General features: G+C 40.0%; 1 non-coding gene across 1 annotated transcript; it reads left to right on the forward strand.

Annotated features, from left to right (window-relative positions):
- The first annotated feature begins 272 nt into the window (after nt 1–272).
- On the forward strand, nt 273–344 carry TRNAP-UGG (transfer RNA proline (anticodon UGG)). Its single transcript has one exon. It is a non-coding gene; the product is annotated as a tRNA-Pro (tRNA).
- Nucleotides 345–16,492: the final 16,148 nt, after the last annotated feature.

Raw genomic sequence — 16,492 nt, forward strand, 5'->3', positions numbered from 1 at the left:
GGAACAAATGACACACAATGAGAGGCTGAGAGTAGATACTGGTGATAATCTAATGATCTGTTTATTCAGCCTGTAGAAAAGAAGGCTCTGGGGCTCCCYAGTACAAGAGAGAYATGGAGCTACTGGAGAGAGTCCAGCATAGGGCTACGAAGATGATCAGAGGGCTGGAGCACCTGCCCTACGAGGAACGGCTGCGAGAGCTGGGCCTCTTCAGCCTGGGGAAGAGAAGGCTGAGGGGGGATCTTACCAATGTGTACAAGTACCTGMAGGGCGGCTCGTTGGTCTAGGGGTATGATTCTCGGTTTGGGTCCGAGAGGTCCCGGGTYCAAATCCTGGACGAGCCCTTTTACAAGGAAAAATAACCCTAGGCACCAGTACAAGCTGGGGGCTGACCTGCTGGAGAGCAGCTCTGCAGAGAAGGACCTGGGAGTGCTGGGGGATGACAAGCTGACCATGAGCCAGCAATGGCCAAGAAGGCCAATGGTGTCCTGGGGTGCATTGGGAAGAGTGTTGCCAGCAGGTGAAGGGAGGTGATCCTGCCCCTCTCCTCAGCCCTGCTGAGGCCTCATCTCGAGTCCTGTGTCCAGTTCTGGGCTCCCCAGGACAAGACACACAGAGAGCTACTGGAGAGAGTCCAGCGTAGGGCTACAAGGATGATCAGAGGGCTGGAGCACCTGCCCTATGAGGAATGGCTGTGAGARCTGGGCCTCTTCAGCCTGGAGAAGAGAAGCCTGAGGGGGATCTTATCAAGGTGTACAAGTACCTGGAGGAAGGGTGTCAAGGGGATGGGGACAAACTCTTTTCAGTGGTCCCGTGTGACAGGACAAGAGGCAACAGGCAGAAACTGAAGCACAGGAAGTTCTGCCTGACCGTGAGGGGGAATTTCTTCCCTGTGAGAGTGACGGAGCCCTGGACCAGGTTGCCCAGAGAGGTTGTGGAGTCTCCTTCTCTGGAGATCTTCAAGGCCCTCCTGGATGCAACCCTGTCTAACATGCTCTAGGTGACCCTGCTGAGCAGGGGGGTTGGACTAGATGATCTCCAGAGGTCCCTTCCAACCTTACCAATTCTGTGATTCTATGATTCTATGATCTTACTGTTGCCTACAACTACCTAATCAGAGGCTACAGGAAAGACTAAGCCATACTCCTCTCAGAAGTGCATAGCAATAGAATGAAAGGCAATGGACAGGGACTAGAACATGAGAAATTCCTGTTACTGGGAAAAGTTTTACCATGAGGGTGACCAAGCACAAGCATAAATTTCCCAGAGAGACTGTGGAATCTCTGTCCTTGGGGATGTTCAAGTGTCAATGCCCAATGGCCCTGAGCAACTTCATCTAATTAGACCTGCTTTGAGTAGGACCTCCAGAGGTCCCTTCCAACCTAAAATATTCTGTGATTCTCTGATAAAAGTCTTTTGCCATAGGTAATTACTTTGCCTGTGCCTGAGCCAGAGGTAATTCCAAGCTTGAATTTAGTGATGACATATATCATGCAGATCTTTTAAAGACAAAGAGAGCAGGGAGAAGAGACAAATACACTTTATTAGTAATCACTGCTGGTAGAAATTAAAACTGTATCATTGCAGATATATATCCAAACTGTATTCAATAACTTCTTTAAAGAGTAGAGAAATAAGTAGATCTGCCATTTTATTCAACAAATATCTTACAAATACTAATAAAAAACTCTGACATTTAGTAATTCCTTTGACAGCAGTTGCAAGATAGGTGAAGGGTAGTTATAAAAAATGGATTTGTGTGCTTTAGAAATAAATACAAAAGGACAGAAAAAAACCAAAAGGTTCAGATGAAGTAAATTTTCAAAAAAATTCTACAGCTTTGTTGACTTAAAAAACTTTAAAAACTGTTTTTTGTTCTTGATATTTTCCTGTAAGTGGAAAAGAGAACATCAAATGCTAAATRTGCTTGGATTTTTTTTTTTTATTCTTAATTTTCAGATCTCTTCCTACAAGAAGAAAATTTCTGCCCTATTCCTCAGACCTGAGGTTCTCCTAGTATCTTGTCGCTTACAGCAGACAGGAGCAAATGCATGGKAAAAAATTAAATTTTTAAAGCAGCTGCAGAATAAACTATCCCTCACATTAGATCTCATCTTCCCCTTGTATTAGTGACTGGCTTTAGTCTTGTAGGCTGGGTATTAATTACATTAGCTCTGCTGTTAGCACTAATTAAAATAACTCTGCATATTATTGCAACCCTACTAAACCCCTTCTTCTGTACTGGAGATGTGTAATTTCCTGTGGCAATGAGTTCTCCAAGCTAATTGTACATTTCATAGATAATTATAATTGTAGATAATTTTGTTTTTTATCAGCTTTGACTGTTTCTCTTTTTCATTTCATTGGATACTCCCTTGTTCATGTATTTGAGGCAGTCAGAGAAGGAGTTCTTAAATTTACTTCCACAGGCAAATACTCATTTTCATATTTTTACAACTTCCTTTTTGTTTTCCCATTGAATACAAGACATTCACACAATGTCTGCCCTGTTCATACCAGRACACCGTAAACTAGTTCTACCCACTTCCTGAGCCCGTTAGATATCATTCAGCTCCAATTCAGAAGTCATAGACCAACRTCAGCATGATCCTGCCCTATTATGTCTCGCAGTCTTATTAGCAAAGCTTGTAAGGTGAGACATATCCCCCAGTCGACAGTGTGAGAAGCACAACTAGAGTAGACTGGGTCCACTTGCACTTTCACCGAATACTCCAAGGGAGTTCAGACTCAAGGTGTAACCAACCCTCCCTCGCTGATAATTCCCCCAAACCAAATGCCCTATTCAATCTAAATTAATTAATATTATATCTATTAGAAAGAAAAAAACACATCTGTTGGAGGTTTCAGATTACCACAGGAATCATGTAGCTGCATAAGCAATTTTCTTCCTAAACTATGTTTCTGACAGAAACTTGAATATTTAGGAAAACAGAATGTTTGTATTTGATTTGCATGGGAAGTATTAATTTTTAATGAAATAACACCCCTGAATACCTTAATTTTAAGCAATACTTAGAAATATTACTGCAGTTTCCCTTTGGAGCAGCTAGGGAGACTCCACCTCACCCTCCTCYCTGTGCAAGGGTCGCAGAAGGGCGACCACCTCTGCACCATGCTTCAGCCCCAGCAGCATGTCAGAACTGCTGACTGAAGTGAGCAATTAAAGGACGTGGTGGGAAACGTCTTCCGGCTCAGAGAAAAAATTGTGKATTACAGCAGCCATTGAGTAACACTCCTTCCTGACCAACAGTCCTGTTCATTAMCAATTTAGAATACTTTTTCTATTACATTTATTAATAATTATTATTTATTTATACACTAAAATCAGTTAAGGTAAAAAGAAACCTTTGACTTGCCCTCATTAAATTTTGGACTGAGCCCATAACAGTAACAGTTTTATGGATGCTTATAAAATAATAGTGACAAAAATGATAATACTGACCRCTTCAGAATTCCAGCTTAGTACCTGAGCCTTTACTTCAATTTTCTGCAATAATTACGACGAAGGAAAACATTTATCTGAAGAATGTGTACACACAAATCCTGGCGTTGTTATAAGGCAGCTTTTCAACWGGCCATTCTGAAAGCAGGCCAATTCTTTGCAGGAAATCTACAAAATTGCCTTAAAATGTGCTTAAAAAGTCCTAGGAAGAGAGAGAAAAAAATTCACTAAATGTAGAAAACCATGGAAGTAGATATCTTGTACTGAGTGCGATATACAGCACTAGTTTTGGAACTAACACAGATTTGGTGCTACCAGGGAGCAGCTGCGCTCCAGTACAACCAACTCGTGCTTTTTGTCCCTCCAGAGCAGCGAAGGCAGGCACTGCACAGCACTGCACTGCACTGCACAGCACCACACTGCACTGCACAGCACCGCACTGCACCGCACTGCACCACACAGCACTGTGCAGCACTGCACTGCACCACACAGCCCTGCGCAGCACTGCACTGCGCTGCGCTGCGCTGCACTGCACTGCACAGCACAGCATAGCACTGCACCGCACAGCACTGCACAGCACCGCACTGCACCGCACAGCCCTGCACCGCACTGCACTGCGCTGCACTGCACTGCACAGCACTGCACCACACAGCACTGCACCGCACTGCACCGCACTGCACTGCACCGCACTGCACAGCCCTGCACAGCACTGGTGTCGCTACGCTGTTCTGGCCAGTGAGTACAGAAGGCCGAGTGAGACGTATGCTCATTGCTTCTGCCAGAGGCTGAGAAATCGGGTAAATAGGATAGTCTATTTCCTTATGATTTGACTGAAAAGACAGATCATGCAGGMACAGATGAGATTATTACTTCTCCTGATTGCATGGGCCTGCAATTCTACTTACAATCCAGCCTACAGTTAGGAATGATCTATGAAGAACAGATGTCTATTATCTTACCTAGTTATTCATTTTTTTCATGTGAGACTGATGTATCACAAGGAGAGACAAGAAATTTCATGTCTTCCAGAAATGCATAAGCCAAAGCATTAAGCTGAGTGAATGACTTAGCCTAGACAAACACGCTAGAATGGTGAAAGGCTATGTTGGTAATTGTGGCATAAATGTGTGAAGCCCCATGAGATGTGGGCACAAGAGGGTGCCACACCACCACTTTTACTCAAACATTATCGTGCTGACTGCAGAGGGGGAAGCATCTGCATTTGGAGTATCTGCAGGAACTCAGAACCCCCCCCCCCCCCAAAACCACACCCTGCTCAACTGATTAGCTGATTGCTTCCACAGGCTTCTGGGGGAGATGTACCTCCTGGCTTTTCATTCCCACAAAGGTCTTCAAGGACAGAAACTGCCTTCTTACACAAAGAGAGCAGCTCCCAGTTCTTACATCTCATGGACTGTATTTACACTGCACATGGAATGGCTCATTCCATTGTGTACCATACATTCTCTACAAYTAAAAAGTTTTTCTAAGTTCAGGTGTTTTTCTCGTCAGTCATTTCACCCTTGTCCYGATTGCATCAGCAGTTAAGGACTACCAATGGAGACATCAGTTACTTGCAAGGACACAGAAAGACAATCTCTGCTCTTCCCCAAAGGAAAGAAAAACTTGTCTAAATTGCCAGACAAAGATATAAAGCTTCTGTATATGGTCAAGATTCAGCAGATGTCCTTATGAGCTAATTCACTTATGGAAAGAATAGTGCCAGTGCTTCCTGTTGACCTGGAAGGGCCAAGGGATGCAGAGCACTAAAGAAAGAACCTCCTGCTTCCTGATGCTTTTGCACAAGCCTATGAAAAGCAGTAGATAAGTTTTTTCTCCCTCACTGGCTTAAGTCAATCTGTCTTTGCTGTATATTGTGGTAGACCAGCTGCATACTCATGCTGTTATCACATTCCMGCTGAGGTGGGTCTCTTAAACTGTTTCTTTTATTAATCTGGTGATGCTCTTGCACTTCTCATGTATTCAAAAAATTCACAGTAAAATGGATGGAAGGCAAAGAGTCTGCTCTTGTCAGTAGTTGCAAAGTACTGAGATTCAGTTTTTAAGGTGATACAGTTTTTATTGCTGGTAATAAAAATTGAAATTATACATGCTAAGGTAATTAAATCTCATGCTTTGAGGAAAAAATGCCTCTGTCCCACTGATAGTTCTGGATATATGATTTATTGAACAGGTTTATCTGTATCAGACACTGCTGGGCATAGAACAGTGGTTTGATGAATCTATTATGTCCCCTGAAGGGGAAATCACTGCTCTTTCAGTTTGTGCTAGTCACAAGCTACATTAGCATAACAGATCAGACAGAGCAGAAGGCAACTACTGCTCTGGGAATAGAAGACCAGGATCACATCCAAGCTACAAGGCTTATTAGTGGAACAAGCAAACATCAAATCAGCATCTGCAGGACCTGATGGGTTTCACTATGGGATGCAAAGCTGGGAGTCAGCRTATTCTCTGGCATAGATCAAAAAGTCATTAAAATCAGAGATGTCACCAGAAGACCAGAGGAAATCTAAATGTGATGCCAATGTTAGAGAATGAAGAGATGAGAGTACTGGACCAGAAAATTTGGCTTCTGTAGCTGTAAACATGTTGGAATGAATCTTTCATTAGAGATAARGTGGTTATTAAAATAAATCCAAAGGAGCAAAATGATACAGTGGCAAAACCTCAGTGTTTGACAATGCCAATCACACAGTACCTATGACCCTCTGTCTCCTTTTTTTATTGTGTGATGTTGACTTGTAGACACTGACTTTAAARTAGTCTCTGGCATAAATACCTAAGGAGAACAAATTAAAAAAAAATTCACAAGAGAGTAGACATGATAATAGAAAAGCATAAATTTTAGAGGGCTTATATTGAATTCCTTATATTTTATTTATGAAATAAAAAATCAAATAAAAGTAGCTAAACAACTGGAGGTCACAGATCGAGATCAGTCTAGCAAGCAAAAGCCATATGGCCAGGATTGACAGGCGCAAATCTACAAGGCAGTAAAAGAGATCTTATTTAGCTTCTTCATTCTTACTTCCCCTTTTCTACATATTAGGAAGCAAAACTGAGCTTATAATATGAATGAATTCAAGCCCGTCTTAGCAATAACCATTKTTCTTCCTGAGCTTTCACACTTTCTTGTACTACAATGGACAGAACTATCAGGAGGCCAGTGAATCATTCAGTATTCATTTATGTCCTCCACTTCTTTTGACAATTATTATTAAGGGGGAGACACTGGGGAAAATGTATGCACTCAGACCTGATTGCAAACGGTATGAGCAAGTTTTATTACATTACATGGGAACATTCCTAATAGGAATCCATACTTGAAGAAGAATTAACTGAGCTGGTGAGTGAATCAGTATCAATCTTCTCCATTCTACAGCATTAATAGAAATTACAAAAGCGCCATGCTAGAAATCACTTTTGGAGACAGAAATGGATATTGCACTGCTTAAATGAATGTTCCAGGCACACAGACTATTTTAATCATGGTGTAAAATGTACGCTCAGTATAAACCTTACAGGCATCCTTGTCTCTAGGATACATGAGTTATGGCACAAGCGCCTCCTGGAAACACACCAGTAGGGGTCTTTTTTGATTTTAAACATTTATGTTTTTATTTTGAGGAGGGAATAATAASGCAATAGTTTTCTATATATAATTTTATCTAGCAGCTGGATCCACGGATATTTGAACCACAAGGCATTGTCAGGAGGAACTACCTTTGCCTCAGTAAAACTACATTTATTTATATGCTCAGGTAGTAATTATTAAGTGCTATCATGGTAAGTGCCRTAAGTAAGCCAAGCTCATGACAGCTAGGACAACTGCACACATAATTGCTASTATGAAATGATCTCTATGTATAAAAAGTGAGAGCAGCACATGAAAGATGTGCAAATGCATCTATAGATACTAGATAGGCAGAATAAGATTGCTGAGTGTTTCTTACTAGCAGCAAGTGTAGGAGTGGAAAGGATTGTGGAAAGGGAAGAGGAAAGTCACAACCAAAGAGAGTTTCCTGGCTGAAAATCCCAGGAATTTTTCCAGGATTTCAAACACATCCTCAACTTTTCCTTGTGTAGTACTTAAAGCCAGTAAGAGAAAGGCGCTGGTTTTCTACAACAAAAGGCAGGAGTCTGTTTCAGAGGCTCAGCTCCAGTGAATGCTTCYGAACCAGGTTTCTGCAAGATAACAATGCCAAATGGCTAGAAAATGGGCTAGAAAYGGCTAGAAWTTTACTTATAATGAAAGCTGGATCAGCCTCCACCAGCTCTGAATTTGCAGTGATTTTCAGTAGGAAGTGAGACTCTCCTCAATCAGTATAATATCCCTTGAGAGGAGAAAGCTGTTCATCTGTTTGCCAGAGTCACCTTCTCACAAGCAGGGTGAGAAGGAACCCACCTGGAACAGGGAAAAGGACTTTACCTTCTTCCCTGTGGGAGAGCTGCTGAGGAAGAAGACTTGGAATTGCACAATTTTTTTAYTTTCTGCTGCTTAGACAAGAATGGCAGCAAGCATGAGTCTTCAGACTCTGACCACACTTACTTTAAGTTTTGTTTGTTTGTTTGTTTGTTTAACCTAGGAAATCTTGGATAACCCTTTGTCATCCTGGTGCATCATTCTTGTTTCACCTTTGGAGAAATGAACTAGCATGAAATTATCATTAAAATTATCCATTTAAGTGACACTATTTCATGCCAGGGTAATGGCTCATAGAAATTCACCTCTGGACTGTGAATACAATTTTCCTGATTCACGTTTCCCTTTTTTTATACTTTGGAAATTCCCAGTGTTTTAAATAGGATTTGGGTAAGTAACTTCCAAAGGAGAACAAGCCTTTTAAAATCTCTTATATTCATCTAATTTTAGGCCTAGAAGATTTTCTAGGATATACTTCCTAAGCTGAACCTTCTTAGGAAAGAATTCTAATTGCTCATTCTTTAGGATAAAATAGCATTTCATGACCACTCAGCTGGGTTGCTGCAACCTGACCTGGTCTGAAGGGAGATACTGTTTTCTACCAGCTGAAAACATGCTGAAATTAATGGCTGCTTAAGTTAATGCATTACCTTTTGTGTGATTACAGGACACTGATGGATAGCTGAGTTAACACATTACCTGTAAATGAGTATTTATTGTTATGGAATTGTCATTAGCATCTTACTGTAATTTGAACTGGGCCTCTAGAGCTTTTTGAGGAGGTGATTCTGCTGTTTAAAGACTCAATGCYAGATGACATCTGGGAAGGTTTTGAACTACGCTAGCCAGCAGGCAGCTAGAAGCTTGCAGCAACCATGGGGGAAGAATCTTTATTTAGAAAATCACTCTGAGAACACAAAGCCCAGGAAATATGAAGACTAGTACACTTATAAAGGGAATTAAAACAACAATGGCAGGATAATTTTTAAATAATTACTAGTTTTAAATATCATCCTAAGAGCACTGACATGACAGAGTAAGAAAAAATATTAATAAAACCTGCCTTGTGGGATTCCAAACAACACATTTCTTCTCTCACATTTGCATATTACTAAAAGCATATATGCTGACTTGATTAGCTTGTTATTAGCCCAGCACTCACCCAGCCAGTCTGTGTGTCATGGCAAGGGAAGCAGGGAAGACCTTTTAGCTTGGTTTATTTAAGAAAAGAGGCTTATATGATCACATTATTGTTTTCTTTCTATGTACGTCTATCTTTTTCTAGTCACATTTCAATTCTCAGACGCCAAACTTGGCAAAGGGTTAGAACTCTAAGATAACTGAATTCCCACACTTTTTTTTGCTTTCAGAGTGTTTCAGAGTGGCTGAAAGATGAGGTCATATCTTAGCAAACAACAAGAAGATGCACACAGGGGAGAACGTAGCCAAAATCCCCAGACGCGGGGTGCTTCAGACAGAACTCACAATCAGCAAATTCAAGGAAAATCAAACCTCATTAGCTCTGATTCACCCAGAACTGTTTCTTTTTTCCTCCTTTTTGGGTAGTTCTTATTTGTAGAGATTATTAGGGCCTGCTAGATTTCACAAGACTTGACTGAAGCCTATTGAAGACAGTGGGGGTGGTCCCACAGACTCCAAAAAGGTTTGAGTCAGACCCTAACGCAGCAGGAGATGGATCATTTCAGGAGCCACAGATGTGTCTCTGTCAGCTAATACAGTTTGCTTCTGTTGCTGGGCTTTCGTTACTGTCATCATAGTGAGTTTATGGATCATAATGGCAGTCAGTAGAAATTAAAACAGAAAGTTAATTATGTATTTCCAGGAGCTAAAATATGAGGACATTCACCCTGTCTGATTTTAGGGCTTCTAACTTAACAGCTTAGTCTTGCAAAGTTTTATTTCCCCTTATAGTTAAAGAGTGCTCTTAGCATTTCCAGAGAGAATACAAATACAAATTCTTCCATGAGCTGCCCCTTCAAATTGAGTTCTTTCTCTTCATAGACCACATGAAGGTTAGATGGTGATTCARGCAAAATGGTGTGAACATTGCCTTGGACAAGTTGGCACAGCTACTGAAGACAGAGTAAGAATAATCCCTGCAACTCACCCTCCTCTGAGCTCCCTCAGTAAGTTTTCAAGACTCAGGCAAGCTGATCTTTGATATTCCACTTTTTGTATGCCTGCTCCTGGGTATTTAGCATGAATATAAAAATTATAACCAGTCATAAATGCACTCCCTTCCTCCCAATAAGCAGCTCCAGGTTTTGGCTAACTGATCTGCTGTCAGTAAACCCCAGGCAGATTATGTACTTTTACTGTTTCTAACAGTTGGGTATCCACGTATTTATTAAAGGCTTTCTAACATTTTGGCCAGCCAAGTGTTAACATATGTCTTCATACCATCCAGAAAAAAATGACATGGCCATGGGTTGTAAAAAATGAAGCTGTAGGCTGTATCCAAATTGCAGGTCACCAGTTTCCCACAGCACTTCATGTTTACCCTATCATAATTCCCACCAYGATCCCTTGATTTGTTATACAGAGCAGTACGGAAATGAAGGGCTGAGACGTTTTCTTTCCACCCTCCAAATCCTAGGCAACTCAATAAAAGTCCGTCATATCTTTTTCTGCTGATTGCTAGCAGATCAGCCTGGAAGGAACCATAAGGGTCTCCCTCCACTGACTGCACGAGGGACTGAGACCGTCCTTTTGAGATCAGGGCACTGTCCCACTACCAAGACCTAAGTTGAGACCTGCCTCTTTCTAACTCAGATCTTCCTGGATCTCTTCTCATCTGTAGGCAGGAAGAAGCTTTGCCATCAGAAATCTATGACCACTCCCTTCTGAAGCTGCTAGTAGATGCGCTAGTGAAAAACTGATCAATAGCATTTTTTAATATGTCCTCCTATATAACAGAAYGCACACAAAATATTATACTGCTTTCACACTGGATCTGCTACTCATTTATACCACTGTCAGTGAGGCTAGGACTGATTCTGTAATTTCTGATGTTGTAACTGAGTAGAAGTATTCAAGAGCCTGTTACTTATGCTAGTGATTCTAGTTGAGGCTAGTCCTGGAGGAAAGTAAACCTCCACTTGAATACAAGTGACAAGTTCTGCCCTCAAGTGCTGCACTTCAGCTTCCCTATGTGGACAAGTCATAGAAAATAAAGCAAGAAAGGGTCTATCTAGTCTACTCCCAACTCCTAACAGAACCACTCACATGTGTGTAAGCTGTTCAAAATTACTTCTGTTGACAAAAATTCCAGCTTCCCTAATTGATACATTCCACGTGCCACCCTTGCAAGCTCCTATAAATAAGATTCATGCCATCAGTCTTAACAGATCTATGTAAGACTTTTCACATGGTTAGGGTCACACTGCAAATGGAATAAGAATGCAGTCATCTGCCAGTTAATTTGATCCTGAAAATTGTCATCAATGAGCTGAATAATCTCCACTCCAGCAGAAATCAGAGACTGATAGAAGGAGCCTCATTCTTTATAAAACTCATCTGCCAGCAAAATAAAATAAAATCACTTGGAATGCCTCAACCTAGGGTAGATTATACCTGCCTAGAAACAGCCAGTAAGGAAACAGAATCTTGACTGATGACTGTGGCATTTCTTGTAGCACCCATCAAAATCATGTAATCACAGAACGGTTGAGGCTGGAAGGGACATCTGGAGATCACACAGTCCAACCAGCCAGCTCAGAGCAAAGTCAACTAGAGCAGGTTGCTCAGGACCATGTCCAGTCAGCTTTGGAATCTCTCCAAGGATGCAGACTCCACAATTTCTTTGAGCAACCTGTTTCAGTCTTCAATCATATTTATAGTAAAAATGTTTTTTGTTATGTTGGCAACATCTGAGAAAAAGGATAAGCAATTGATCTGAATTATTAAAGGGAGTGGTTATAAAAATGTCTATAAAATAAGCTAAAATAAAGACATATTTCTGTCTGTATACTAGTGGGATAAATCACCCCTAAAAACTAAGTCAGGGGTGCAGGGTGTCAGTAAACTGGAATTTATGTATTATCAGAAGCAAATAGCCTGGAAATCTATGGCACAAACAATAATATAATATACACGCTGACCCTAGAGAGGTTTTCTTTTACTACACTCAAAATCTTGTTTATGAACAAAGAGAAACACACCTTATATATATATAGCCAATCATTTATTGTTAGTATAAATGAAATCTTAACAATCTAATGAAAGAATCTTTATCAATCCAGATCTAATTATTACAGTAAAAATAAAGGGGAATAATAATAGTTAGAAATCTCAGTAATAGCAATAATACAATTTAAATTGTAACAAATACCCTTTTAATTTCTAGCCCTTTTTTCCTGAGGGCTCACCCCCTCTACTGCTCCTCTAGGTCTTAAAACCAGTAGCTTCTGACGGCTGGAGAGGGTGGTGCAGTGAGTCATCGGCCTCTGGTCTTCCTTGCCAGCAGGAATATGATGTTCATGTTGACAGTTTCTTCCTCCTCCCTCTAGGATCCCCTTGGGGTCATTTTTATCTGTTTGCCAACATGCTTTTACATCCTTGCTCCTTCTTTACAGGTCTACAGCTCCATGCTGCATCTGAATTTACTACGTACAGTGCCTTTCATGTGCTAGATAGTATTTCTTTGTTCTTTTTGTTATCCCTGAAATCAGTTTTGTCCAGCTCAGGTCTGTATTTACCTGGTCACTGGAGAGTTGTTTAGACACTCTGGCTGTGCCCCATCTCTTATCATCCCATGTCCTTATTCCTCTACACTACCGCCCGTGTCTCCATGGCCTCTGCTATCACACTGGGCCTCTATTCCTCCACAGTAGGTCATTGTGTTGGAGCCATAAACGTCTCGTTTCACATGGAATAACTGCTTGTTACTGCCATCTGTCTAAAACCATGGTTGTACCGTACAAAGATAAACAAAAGTAAAACAAATTAGCCATAGACACCTGGTCAAATAGAGAAATTCCCACCAGTTAAATCAAGTAAAACAAAGCTGTGGGCAGGTCAAGAAAAGTTCAGATAGAGCAGGCCTGGCTAGTCTCAGCCCTGAGGCCTTGCAAACTCAGCACAAGACCTGCGGCTGTTACTAGCGACGGCGCTTTACAGGGCCGCACACTCACGCTTTGGTGGAGGTGATTGTGTTTCTGCAGTGAAAGCACATCGTCAGATCTGTAGTAGGTCCTTTCTGGACAACATCCCGGAGGAGGATCCTCTTTAGCTTCCACGGGGTGTTAGTAATGGAGACATCTGATGTTTCAGCTCTGAGATTTCCAAATATCATACACAGGTTTGAAATACAGTCCTGAAAAACCCATCCATTCCCAGTTGTACTTGCTAAACAGAGTATGCTACAGTGACATTAGGCACTTAGAGACATAACCTACTAAGCCTACCTGGACTTTGGCCTAAATCTCTCTTGATCCAAATACTCTTGCAATAGAATAATGACAGAAGTAAAAGTCTCCATCTTTGAGTGATTTTTTTTTTAATTAAGATTGAATGGCTTTTTAATAGATATAGCTAAGGGGATAAAAATATTCTCTTGTGAGGGTATTTTTAGGAGCTGCAAAATTTAATCCATGTGGTTAGTGTTCCACTGGTCAGAGCACAAGACATCAATAATACCTGCCTGTGTTAGGATCTATAACTCTATAAAGCTCAGTGGCATTACGCCTGTTGGCTTTTCCACTTTCACCATAGAGAAGAAAGGAATTTTTTTTATATGTATATAGGTATGTGAGGGAAAGGAAAAATAAACCCCTAAACACACACCAATATCTTCTAGAATGCAAGTGAGAATGAAAGGATCTAGAAGAAATGACACATTCAGGTCACTGTCTTCAGATATGCCTCAGTTTCCCCATTTCTAAAATTGGAATAGTGATGGTGGCACACTTGGAGAGCAACTGATAGAAAGCAATATAAAATTTATTAATGCCATTATGGATAGATTTTGTTCTTTATAACTGGCCTCATGCTGGAAGTATTCTAATTTTTAAGACCTCTACTGATCTAGAAGCTTCTACAAGAAAAAGAAGAAAAGAAATAGAGAATTATTTTTTCYTTCTAGTTTCCCATACCGTGGCTATGGCACAAAGAGCAGACATGGTATATTTCTTTGGAACAGAATTAGTTAGCATTCTAATTAAGGCAAAGCTTTTATAACAGTGTAAAAGATTCCCCATAATAACTTGTTGAAATCATAAAATATGACCAGAACATCCTCCAAAATCACAGTCTTTCCATCCAAAAATGCTGATTCCATGAAATAACGTTTAACAATAATATAGTAATTTTCTTAATTTTCAAACTTTTTGGTAGAGTTAACATATTTTGTTTTGACTTTGTCATGGCTGTAGCATTCTGACATCGGATTTCTATTATAGATTACATCATAAATGTTAGAATAATATGGCTAAGTACAAATGAAATATTTTAGAATGTGATCTGTTAAAAAATAGTTCTTGATTTGGGATAAAATCAAATCACAGAAATTACTGTGGGATAAAACTTTTATTTTCAAGCCAGTACTAACTGTTACACTAGTTTGTCACACAGTGTTTGTATTTAAGAGAGCTACAATGGGAACCTTGGATCCAAATATCCTTATAATAGTATTACTGTTGGTCCCCAAATAGATCACTTTCGCAGACATACAGTTTCCTTGGAAAAATAATCCCCCTTTCCCAGTTGTTGAAATTCCTTCTTCAGCTGCTAAAGCATAACATTCAAAGATATTTCAGTTTTTGACAACTAATGTTAATTAAAAAACAACAGACAGATAGACAGTGATTTTCAGAGACAAACTAAAACCAGTAACAATAAACATAACATTTCATTTCAATGAGTAATAATAAACATTTCAAAGAGAGAAGTGGAACTTTTCATTTAGATCTGGTAGGAGATTCTCAGTTCGCTTTGGTCACTACCTTGACTGGTTTGTAGTGAATTTCTAGCCTGTCAAGTGACTCTATGGATTAGGGAAATTCCTCCAAGTTTTTCCTATCCATTCTTCTGGATTGAGGTCTCTAGGCTCTGGTTCTGTAAAGGGTCTTGGAACGAGGGAAATCTAGGTGAGATAATTCATAAGATAAGGCTGGCAAGATTTGAGAAGCTGGGGTTACGCTCTTGCAAACTCTGATTTTAGTTTCATCTAAAGTAACTAGTTTGTTAGTAACTAGTGGTCCACAAGCTTTCTATCAGATTGTGAAATTATATAAAAACAGAGAACTATGAAAGTAGTGAATTATCCCAAAACATCCGCCCTGCTTGAGAAAGGCAACTGTCTTGGCATAAGGCTCCTCTTCTCTTTGGCGATTACCATTTTGGTGACCACAGCACTGCCTCAGAGAATCAGATAGAAATTTTGTGGGATACAGCCTTTTCTGATGATCAATCTCCCTTGCTGAGCAATTGAAAAGAGAAAGAAATCATATTTATTTAAAATTTTAAGATAAAAAGGCTGGTCTTCACTCAAGAAAGCTGCGTCCTCTTTTACTGAGGGCTGAGGGAAAGAAGGTGATTCTTGCACATTTCGTCATTATGGTATCAATGATATCTACAGTATCTTGGACAGAAAATTAACCATGATATTATTTATATCCTAGGAAAAGATGTTCAGAGGAGACGTTTTGCTCATATTCTGTTGAAATCCAAAGGATTTTTAGATTCCTACTATATATTTTCAAATATCTCTAAGCATGTTAGGGAAAAATCAAAGCCATCTAGCTTCATCCCTTATTAAAAGTGCTTAAATTTCTTATGTTCTGTGTAACAATGGATGTGCTGCATTTGTATGCCTTCTATCTCAGTGTTAAGACTCATTGATATAAGAGTTTAAACCTTTTGTGGCTTTATAGGAAATTCACTTACAGATGAATATCCCTACTTTCAACTGAAAAATYTGTAAGCAAAAGTGAGCTATAAGCAAGAAAAAATACATCTGGATGGACACCTTAAACCATCAATTATAATTATTAAATTATACAATTATTATATTTATTCTTCTCATTATAAAAGAYGGATTAATATTTGAGCATGGTGTAATGGCACTATTTGCATTTCAAATAAGCCTTTTTTTTAAGAGGCACTGAAGTGGGTGATAGGTATCTACCTACTATCCTCCTAAACTCCTCCATGGTTCAAGGCTACAAAGCCCATTGTCAACAGCAGTATAATGGATCAGAATTACATCTTAAATGTCTGTATTTTCAGGTCTATATTCCAATGCAATAGAYATTAGGAATAAACAGGAGGGACTGGAAGCTTAATTTGTGATAGAAACTGCTGCTTAACTGCTATAAATGCTGAGATAACTGGTATAGTTGAAATATTAGTATGGAAAAATACCGACCAGGTGGCAATACTGACAATCTAGATGAACGGACCAGGAAAAAACGAGGAGCTTTGCTTCTTAGCGGATATACATACTTATTCCATTCCAGCAGATAAAGAGGGACAGGCCGACTGAAAGTGTCTGAATAATGACAACGGGAGAAGGTATGAATAAAGATAACATGAGAAGGTCAATGATATGGATGTACCCCATG

Source organism: Rhea americana, unplaced genomic scaffold (genome assembly GCF_003343005.1).
Source record: "Rhea americana isolate MKP2758 unplaced genomic scaffold, rheAme1 scaffold_208, whole genome shotgun sequence".
NCBI classification, from domain to species: domain Eukaryota; kingdom Metazoa; phylum Chordata; class Aves; order Rheiformes; family Rheidae; genus Rhea; species Rhea americana.